Here is an 11,095-nt window from a genome sequence, read left to right on the forward strand (position 1 = left end):
TAGGTTTAGTTTGCTCTTCTCTTTCAAGTGTCTTAAGGTGGAAGTAATTGTTTTGAGGATTTTTTTCTTTTTTAATATAGGTATTTACTGCTATAATTTTTCCGAGGCACTCTAGCTGAATTCCATAAGTTTTGGAATGTTGTGGTTTCCATTTTAATTCAGCTCAAAGTAGTTTCTAATTTTCAGTTTTATTTTTCTTTTGATCTACTGGCTATTTAGGAATATGTTGTTCAAATTTCCACATATTTGTGAGTTCCCCAAATTACTTTATGGTATTGATTTCTAATTTAATTCCAGTGTGGTTGGAGAACATATTTTGTATCATTTCAATCCTTTTAAATGTACTGAGGTTTGTTTTATGACCCAGCATAAAGCCTACCCTAGAGAACATTCCATGTTCACTTGAAAAGAACATACATTTTGCTAATGTTAGATGGAGTGTTCTAGAGCTATAGCAGATTTTTTGAAACTCACTCAGGAAAATCTCAAATGTGTGCAGAAGTAGAGATAATGATATAACAATTGTGAGTTGTGAGTTGAATTGTGTTTCTCCTCCAAAATATTGAATTCCTAGCCCCTACTATGTGTGAACGAAGGGTTTTTCGGGGGTAGGGGGCATATGATTAAGTTAAGATGAAGTAGCAGGGTGGGCCCTATCCAATATGACTGACTGCTGTCATTTAAAATGGAAGAAATTTGGACACAGAGACAGACATGAACACAGGAAGAACACCATGTGAAGATGAAAGTGGAGACTTTGGAGATGTATCTGCAAAGCAAGGAATGCCAAAGATTGCTGACAAACCACCAGAAGCCAGGGGAGAGGCAGGCGACAGGTCCTTGGCCCTTAGAAGGAGCCAATCCTGCTGACACCTTGATCTTAGATTTTCAGCTCCCCAAACTGTGAGACAATATATTTCTGTTGGGCCAGATGCAGTGACTCTCGCCTGTAATCCCAGCACTTTGGGAGGCTGAGGTGAATGGATCACCTGAGGTCAGGAGTTTGAGACCAGCCCGGCCAAGATGACGAAACCTCGTCTCTACTAAAAATACAAAAATTAGCTGGGCATGGTGGCAGGTGCCTGTAATCCCAGCTACCTAGGAGGCTGAGGCAGGAGAATCACTTGAACCTGGGAGGCAGAGTTTGCAGTGAGCCGAGATTGCACCACTGCACTCTAGCCTGAACAACAGAGTGAGACTCAGTCTCAAAAAAACAGTTGTTTAAGCCACTCAGTTTATGGAAAACACTTATGTACTCACCACGCAGATTCAACGACATTTCAGCCTTGTATCTTCACCACAAGCCAGAGCTCAGTGGCTCCCGGGCATTGTAACAACACGGACCCGCTAGTCAATGACTCTCAGGTGAGAAAGTTTAAAGGCACAAAGACATTTTGGAATTCTGCCACAGTGCCCTTGGTCAGGAGGTGAAAAACAAGCTCTGAGTATTGGACTTCCAAAAATGTAAAAGACGAAAAGTCAACAGAGTTGAGCTGATATGGTTTGGCTCTGTGTCCGTACCAAATCTCATGTCGAATTGTAACCCCCGGTGCTGGAGGTGGGCCCGGGTGGGAGGCGATTGGCTCATGGGGGTGGAGTTCTCATGAATGGGTTAGCGCCATGCCCTCGGTGCTGTTCTTGTGATAGTGAGTGAGTTTTGGTGAGATCTAGTTGTTTAAAAGTCGCCTCCCCACTCACTCTCTTCTTCCTGCTCTGGCCATGTGAGATACCTTGCTCCCCCTTTGCCTTCTGCCATGATTAAAAGCTTCCTGAGGCCTTCCCAGGAGCAGAAGCCACTGTGCTTCCTGTACAGCCTGGAACCATGAGCCAACGAAGCCAATCTTTTCTTTATAAATTATGCAGTCTCAGAAATTTCTTTCTAGCAGTGTGAGAATGGACTGATCCATGAGCCTTGTCAAAATTTTATGATATGCATAGTAAACAACCAAACACCAGATTGTCTGAGGATCTTGGGGGAAGGATTTTTAATGCAGAATTAGGTTGTTTGTCAAAATGATTCTAAAATGTTACACTGTGTGAAAGTTGTCAGAATCGAAATGGAGCTGCTTACATGAAAAACCTAAACAATAGACCCAGGGAAACGCATGAAGGGAGGATTCCCAAGTACAAATACCTGATAACAGCAATTATCCACAAGTCTGCAAAAATCACAACCTTGCATAAAAATATACTTCTGCGGGCCGGGCACGGTGGCTCACGCCTGTCATCCCAGCACTTTCGGAGGCCGAGGCGGGCGGATCACGAGGTCAGGAGATCGAGACCACCCTGGCTAACACGGTGAAACCCCATCTCTACTAAAAATACAAAAAACTAGCCGGGCGAGGTGGCGGCGCCTGTAGTCCCAGCTACTCGGGAGGCTGAGGCAGGAGAATGGCGGGAACTCGGGAGGCGGAGCTTGCAGTGAGCTGAGATCCGGCCACTGCACTCCAGCCTGGGCGAGAGAGCGAGACCCCATCTCAAAAAAATCTATATCTATATCTATATCTATCTAGATATATACACACGTTTCTGCAAGGACACCTGCCCAGCAGCTGCTTATCTGACCTCAGGCTGGCACTGCCCTTATTATTGCTCCTTCTAGCCAAACACAATTATCTTGAAACAATTATACAGCCTTCGTCATTTATTCTTCAAAAAACCTTTGTCTTCTTTTACCTCCTGCATATGCACATAGTTTATTATGACACACATATTCCCATTGCAGTACCCATTCCCAAATAAATATCATTTTCTATTAGAGAGCCTCTCTCTGTCTGTTTTTTAGGTTGGCAGTTGTCGAAGCATGATTTTGAAGCCAGATCTTAGAGTATCTTTGTTGTCAGGTTATCAGGTACTCTACAGTTTTCTGTTTGGGTGCTATTAGTTAAGTAGAGATCATGGCAGGTGGTAGTTATTGTTTGTAAAGCTTGCAAAATTCGTATTTGTTCCAAGGTCTAACAGTACCTTTTATTTCTTTAGACATATTTAAATTTTTATTTTAATTTCTATTCCAATAGCCTCGGTGGTTTTGAATGCATTTCTACTGTTTCTTCTTCCTCCCAACTCTCACTCAAATGATGGTTTCCTCTTGTGTCTTATAGCTTGCTGTTGTGAAATTCTGTTCTGTGGAACAAATCTGTAATAATTTTTTTAACTTGAGGTGCATTCCTCAAGAGAAGATTGTACAGTTGCCTTTGCAGGTACTGGATATATTAGCAATCCAGAATATCTTTTTTTGTTTTTATTTTCTTGTTGTTGTTTTAAAGAGAGGGTCTTCCTCTGTCATCCAGGCTGGAATGCAGTGGCACAATCATAGCTCACTGCAACCATGGATTCCTGGGCTCAAGTGATCCTCCTCCTCAGCCTCCTGAGTAGCTGGGACTAGAGCTGCCCACCACCACACCTAGCTAATTTTTAATTTTTTTTTTATAGAGATGGGGTTGCCCCGGCTGATCTTGAACTCCTGGGCTCAAGTGTTTCTCCTGCCTCAGCCTCCCAAAGTGCTGGGATCACAGGCGTGAACCACCACACATAGCACAGGATGTCCTTAAATTACATTATCAGTTTGGTGTTTCCAGAACTCTTGGAGAGTAGAAATTCTGTCCCTAAACTTGTGTGATGGTAAAATACAAATTCTTAAACATGTTTTTCTCCCCTTCACTCAGAGGCAAAATCAAGGTAGACAAGTTTCCTTACTAACTCCTTAAGAAAGGCAGGATTTTTTTTTTTCATGTTACTCAGTGTGCGTCTTTCAGGGTCCCAGCCTTATGTAAAATAAAAAGGTCTACACTCAGACTTCCCACCTTCATTAACACCTGAGAAATTAATGAAATAGAGAATACAAATGGTGAAGAAAAATCAATCTAGTGTGGGCAAGACATTTTGTCTCCTTTTCTCCTGAACTAAACCGTGTAAATGGAATCTCCAGGTCGCCAGAGACTGGCACGTATTCCTTAAGCAACACTGTTTCGATGTCGTTGCTTACCTTTCTGAATTCATATGTTCCATTATTTGTGGTCTTTCAGGATTTCTCTTACCTTTTGCCAGGCCAGCTATGTATTTAATAATTTGTTGTTTAAAAAATATTTAGACAATGATAGATTTTTTTTTTAAATCAAAAGTCTCATTATGATTCCTAAGTCTGCCATATTGCTAAAAATGGAAGACTACAGTGATTTTTCAAACTGAGAGCTCTATCTGATCTGGAACTTATTTTTCCATTAGTTTGAGGTTGGGCTAAATTTCAGTTCTGCAGATTCTAACAGTGTAAGGAAAGGTACAATGGGCCCTGAATGGGCGTTCTGTTAGGCTCTTTCATGAGTTCAGTTTGAGGGGCAAAATGACACACAAAAGCAAAGATCAAGTAATAAAGAGTTGGCTTTCACAGTTTTGATGAATGTCTTCCATCCACCCTAGACCTGCTTCCTTTTGATACAAAAAGCGCAAAGTGACTTTTATTCTGTTCTTCCTAGTGCTTTGTTGGCTGCATTTCCCCTGCCTCATACCTGAGCTTTTTCCTGCTGAGCTTCATGCACAAGGACCTTCCATTTGATCTTCATGGTTCTTCCAGGTAAGGCAGAACCTGAAAAAAAGTGAAAGATCAGAAGGATGGAAAGACTGAAGGATTTTGGACTGAGTCTGGGTCCACATAAAGGTAACCCAGGGCTGCTGATAAGAGTAAGTGTAGAGTAGTTGATGAGCAAATCTCATCCCATCTAAAGACAGAAAGTTAGAATGCCAGGATAAATTCCATTGCAATCAGCTTCAGAGAACTATCCTAATTCTTTGATGTATCAAATATGTGTTAAATAAGTAAGCGTTTGGCTAGGATTTCAAAACCTACCGTTGTTACAGAGAGATTGAAAGTATAACACATTTTCTTTCAGAGACGGGGTCTTGCTATGTTGTCCAGGCTGGACTGCAGTGGCTATTCACAGGCGAGATCATAGAACAGTACAGCCTTGAACTCCTGACGTCAAACAATCCTCCTGTCTCAGCCTCCTGAGTAGCTAGGACCGTAGGTGTTCGCACCACCATTCCTGGCTCCAGACAGCCTCTTTAGAAATGACAGAACATTAAATGAAGACTATCCACTGTTTAAAGGCTAAAATAGACAGTCTTTTTTTTTTTTTAATCCTTTCCTACCCTTTGATCAGAAAAGTTTGCTCTGTCTACTTTTTGAGGACACTATATTTTATTACCATCCAAATATTAGAAATAACTTATATCTATGTGATAGAAGTTTCCAATATTCTATTTTTACTTTTTCCTGCAGCAAAGCCTATATATTCTTTTCTGATATTCTGCTTCTGTCCTATGAAATCTCCCCTGTTTATTTCTTGCCATCTTGCTGATAATTATACAGCATTTTCCCTAGTCCTAACTTGTAGACCCTCCAATGGCTCCACACTTCTGATTGCTTTTACAGTCACGATCACAATATTTCCTTCCCTCCTTTGTGTCCTGATTCTGTACGGAATCAGAGCAGCTTCAAAGACATTATCTAAGGAGAAGCAGAAGGCTTTTCCAGGCTGTCTTCAAGGCCCATGCCTGGGTGTTTTCCCCAAGTAATCTTTTTTACTTAAAATGTCAGACCATAATGGAACCTCTAATTAAATGGTTGCTCTTATGTGAAGAACGGGCTGGGTCTTGGGCTGGGTGTGGTGATGTGCATCTGTAATCCCAGCACATTGGGAGGCTGAGGCATGAGGATCACTTGAGCCCAGGAGTTTGGGACCAGACTGAACAACATAGCAAGACTGACTCTACAACAAAAATTTTAAAAATTATCTGAGCATGATGATGCATGCTTACGGTTTCAGCTACTCAGGAGGCAGAGGGAGGAGGATTGCTTGAGCCTAGGAGTTCAAGGCTGCAGTGAGCTATGTTCGCACCACTGCATTCCTATACTCCAGCCTGGGTGGGAGAGCTGTTTGCTAATCATTTTATGTTTTCCCAAGCTGTTCCAGGAATTTGGCAGGGAGTTGACATCAACTTATCTGTCTATACTTGCTTTCTGAATAAACCACTCAAATGCTGAAGCTGAAGACTTCTCACCTGTATCTCGGAATGGAATTGAGAATGACATTACAAGGAATGGAAACAGTTCAGTGACCATCTCAGACACCCGAAAGACTCACAGACTGAGACTGGTGGGGCATCTCTAAAAGTCAACATGGTACAATCTCATGCAATGGAAAGATGGCAGGTCTTAGAACTGAATGGCCTTGGGTTTAAATCCTAATTCGTCCACCAGCTGTGTGGTTGGGGAAAAGTCATTGTAACCTCTTTGAGTCTCAGTTCCCTCATCTGAATAATGGGAATCATACTAACCACCAGGCGGCATTGTTTTGAGGATTAAACAGAATAAGGTATATGTAGTGGGCTGGAAAATCACTCTGAAGATATCTGGGTCCTAATCCCTGGAACCTGTGAATATTATCTCATATTTGAGAAGGCACTTTGCAGATGTGAGAAGGCTGAGAACCTTGAAATGGGAATTTTATCCTGGGTAATATGAGTGGGTTCTATATTCAATTATGACTCTCTTTATAAGAGGGAAGCCAAGGGACAATTGGCTGCAGAAGGAAAAAGGCAATATGACTACTGAAGCAACGGGATTTGAAGATGGAGGAAGGGGCCACAAGCCAAGGAGTGCAAGCCATGAGGCTCAGGAAGAGCCTTTGCAGAGGGTGTTGCCCCATCCACACTTTGATTTTGGCCTAATGAAAATAATTTCTGACTTCTGACCCCCCCAGAACTATAAGAGAATAAATGTGCATTGTTTTAAGCTACCAAGTTTGGAATAATTCGTTACAATAGCCACAGGAGACAGACACAGTATGTAAAAGGCCTGGCATCTAGTAATGCTCAAAAACTATCGGCTGTCACCCCCACTCCATTCTCCATCATCTGCTTGTGCTGGGCACTGTTCGTTGAGCTGTCACTGTATAGAGGCACGGTGGCAGCTGCAGCTTCAGGAGCAACTGGGGAGCTTGTAGAACAAGCTTATGCTCACAGAGGTTCCTATTTTTATTTTATTTTATGTTATTTTATTTTGTTTTATTTGAGACAGGGTCTCACTCTGTTGCCCAAGCTGGAGTGCAGTGGCACGATCTCAGCTCACTGCAAGCTATGCCTCCCAGGCTCAAGCAATTCTCCCAACTCAGTCCCCTGAGTAACTGGGACTACAGGCATGCACCACCATGCCCAGTTAATTGTTATTATTATTATTATTTTGTATTTTTTGTAGAGTTGGGGTTTCACCATGTTGGCCAGGCTGGTCTTGAACTCCTGACCTCAAGTGATCTGCCTGCCTTGGCCTCCTGAAGTGCTAGGGTTACAGGTGTGAGCCACCGCGCCCAGCTGGCTCCTAGAGGTTCCGATTCGCTGGTTGGGGTTTGGGGTCCAGGCATCTGCATGTTCCCCCACGCCTACCCAGGGTTCAGGGTCCAGGCATCTGCATGTTCCCCCACGCCTACCCAGGGTTCAGGGTCCAGGCATCTGCATGTTCCCCCACGCCTACCCAGGGTTCAGGGTCCAGGCATCTGCATGTTCCCCCCACGCCTACCCGGGACGTCCTGGTGTGAATGCCTTTCACCCCATAGTTCAAGAAACACTGCCTAGGATCAGTAATGGTTGGCTGTCACTGCCGAGGTAACTCCAAGGGGACGCTGATGATCAGGAGGAGGCTCTGGAGCCAAAGCAGCCTAAGAGGCTGTGGGAAGCAACCTGGCACCTGCAGGCCCCGCCTCCTGCATTTCAGACACAGGCAAATTAAAAGACTTGAGCAAAGGCGAACACAGCTTCTCACAGCTCAAGGCCACAACCCTAGGATGTCCCTAGTTCCCCTTAAAGTGACTTCTTGAAAAAAACAAAACAAAAATTTAAGGCTGCCACATGAGTTTACTGTTTGTTCTATCCAATATCTGACATAGGTCCCTTGCCTCCCTTGCTTAGAGCATTTACCAAAAAGGGCTTATAATTGTGACTCTTCCTCCATCTTTGAGAGCTATAGGTGTGCGCTATGACTCAGAAGAGTCTCAAGGACCTGAAAGTGCTTCCCTTGAAATGTAACAATCAGCCAGGCACGGTGGCCCACGCCTGTAATCCCAGCACTTTGGGAGGCCGAGGCAGGTGGATCACCTGAGGTCAGGAGTTCGAGACCAGCCTGACCAACATGGTGAAACCCCATCTCTACTAAAAATACAAAAATTCACTGGGCATGGTGGCACATGCCTGTAATTCCAGCTACTTGGGAGGCAGAGGCAGGAGAATCTCTTGAACCTGAGAGGCAGAGGTTGCAGTGAACTGAGACCACACCATTGCACGCCAGCCTGGGCAACAAGAGCAAAACTCCGTTTCAAAAATAAATAAATAAATAAAAAATTAAAGAAATGTAACAATCAGGAAGGACAGGGCCCCATCTTTTGCTGCAGACATGGAGGATCTAATCGCATTGACACTAAGCCTTTGCAATTGTTCACTTCCTGAGATCTACCGAACCCCCTCCAGTCGGCCTCCGTACTCCCCAATTCCCCCTTTCAAATGCCCTGTGTACAAATCAAAGTTGAGTTCAGTTCATGCCGTACTCTTTTTCCTATTGCAGTAGACATTACTGATTAAGACCTGTCCAGACCAATTTAACTGGTGTCTGGCTTTGCTTGTTTTTGACACTGATGCTGACAGAATGCCTGCTGAAACCTTAGGCCAGGAGATGCTCTAAATTCAAAGTTATGAGAAACAGACTGTCATTGTTCATTCAAAGTGAAAACCTAGAGGTACATACAGATACACACACACACACACACACACACACACGAGATACACATGCACATGCACAGTTACTTCTGAAACCAAGGAGAAAATGTGAAAGTGATTCCAGTGACTAAAGACTTCTCACCAAGGAAGAATTGACCGAAATGCTGCAGAAAGTCAGCAGAGCAAGGGACTCCTCTCCTGGTGTCTAGTCACATGCTCCTCCACTGCCTGAGGATGGGAAGTTGTAGAAAGCAGAGACCAGAGGCCGGCCTGTGGGATACCTGTGTTGAGCAGTTTGCTGATTTTTCATTCTTCCCCTGTTCCTCACTCACTGTTAAAGAAAAACGCCATGCAATGCCACTTGTTAAAGCACAGTAAGGAAGACTTCATTCAAGACCATTGTGACAGATGAAAGGACCACTGCAGTTGCATCTTGCAGTGGTGGAGAGAGACTGAGCTCCACTCCAGACGCAGCCTGGGCAAGTGGGTGGGGTAGGGGAGTGGTTAGTGGGGTGAAAATTACTAAGAGGAACCATCAGGGATATGAGGGATTTCGGCTGAACTAACATAAGAGGATTCCTGCTGAAGGCAGGCAAGAGTGACTGCACATCACCTGCGAAATGGTGGAGGATGAGAAACCTGATTAGGTATCGAAGATGGGGGAGTCCTCATTAGCAGGGCTCTTTACAAGGTATTGCACAGATAGGCCTACAAGAAGTTTCAAGACTCTAACTCAAGCTTGGCCAAGCAATGAATCTTTGTCACCAATCCATCTCAAAAGTAAAACCTGAGCTAGACTAAGCAAATAAAGGGGAAAGATGCATTGGCAGTAAAAAAAGACTTGAGGGTTAAATTTTTTAAAGAAGGATTTTAGTCATTGTCCTGCCACTAACTAGCTGTGTGCTTTTAGCTGAGTCATTTCATATCTCTGAATCTTGGTCTCCTCACCTGTAAAACAAGCTGGCTAAATTGTATGATCCAACTTCAACTCCATGCAGGCATATTTATCAAATGCTTATTATGTACCAGCTACAAAGATCAATGAATCCCAGCCCTTGACTTCACATGGGTAAAGGAGTTATCAGTGCTTGAAAGAGCATAATGAAAATTACTAGCCCGTAGATGGAGCCTGGGCAGGGAAGGAAGTGATGTTAAATAAGGACCGTGGAGACTCAAAGGCTCCCTGAGAAGGGCAGATTTATCATAAACGAAAGTCAGGAAAAGGAAACCACAGTCAAAAGGTGGAATTTCAGGATTTGAACATTTCAGATGCATTGAAGTTCTTCTTGATGACAAGATGACAGTGCACAGACTTTAAATTATGAATGTGTGATTCAACAATTCCCATTTGAACGCCTGCAAGTCACCCCTTAACAACAGGACAATCAAGTCCACAGCAGCAGTTGCTGTTGCCAAGCCTTTTGGTGACCTTAGGGATCCAATCATCCTCAAACTGGTAGACGACTGTGCTTCCCAATGTCAGGCCCATTAAAATCGATCCACCAACCCTGCCACTCCCAACCACGTGTGGTGCTAGACCTCCACTCATATTGGGTGTTTAGTCGTCAAATTCCAGAACTCCACTTTAATGCCTGTTACACTGTAGCAGGTCAAAATTTGATATGTTTTTTCTTAATTTCGCTTTTTAAAAATATTACTTTTGAAAAAAATTTCAGACTACAGAAAAGTTGAAACAACAGTACAATAAACATGTTTAAACCCTTCACTCAGATTAACCGATCGTCAACAATTTGCCACATTTTTTTCTCCGTGTGTGTGTGTGTGTGTATGTATGTGATATGGTTTGGATGTGTGTCCCCACCCAAATCTCATATTGAATTGTAGCCCCCAGTGTTGAAGGTGGGGCCTGGAGGAAGGCAATGGGCTCACGGAGGTGGATTTCTCATGAATGGTTTACCACCATCCCCTTGATGCTTGTGATAGTGAGTTCGTTCTCATATAAAAGTGTGTAGCACCTCCCTTTTCACTCTTGCTCCTGCTTTTGCTGTGTGACGTGTCTGCTCCCACCTTTGCTTCCACCATGATTGCAAGATTGCTGAATTCTCCCCCAGATCCCAGGAGATGGTGGCACCGTTGCTTCCTGTAAAGCCTGCAGAACTATGAGCCCATTAAACCCCTTTTCTTTGTAAATTCTACAGTCTCAGGTATTTATAGCAATGCAAGAACATACCAATACAGTGTGTACATACATACACATACATAACACATTCATACACACAGTACATATAATAAATATATGTATATGCATGTTTTCGTAAACAATTGAAGGTAACCTGCAGCTATTATAACAGTTAATCTTCAATGTTTCAGCACA

At 43.4% G+C, this 11,095-nt stretch overlaps 1 pseudogene; it reads left to right on the plus strand.

Moving 5' to 3' along the window:
- LOC117062798 overlaps positions 1-10,252 on the plus strand; it is a 37,467-nt pseudogene extending 27,215 nt beyond the window's left edge.
- The last annotated feature ends 843 nt before the right edge of the window (positions 10,253-11,095 follow it).

The sequence above is a fragment of the Trachypithecus francoisi genome, unplaced genomic scaffold, assembly GCF_009764315.1.
Source record: "Trachypithecus francoisi isolate TF-2019V2 unplaced genomic scaffold, Tfra_2.0 Contig01554, whole genome shotgun sequence".
NCBI classification, from domain to species: Eukaryota; Metazoa; Chordata; class Mammalia; order Primates; family Cercopithecidae; genus Trachypithecus; species Trachypithecus francoisi.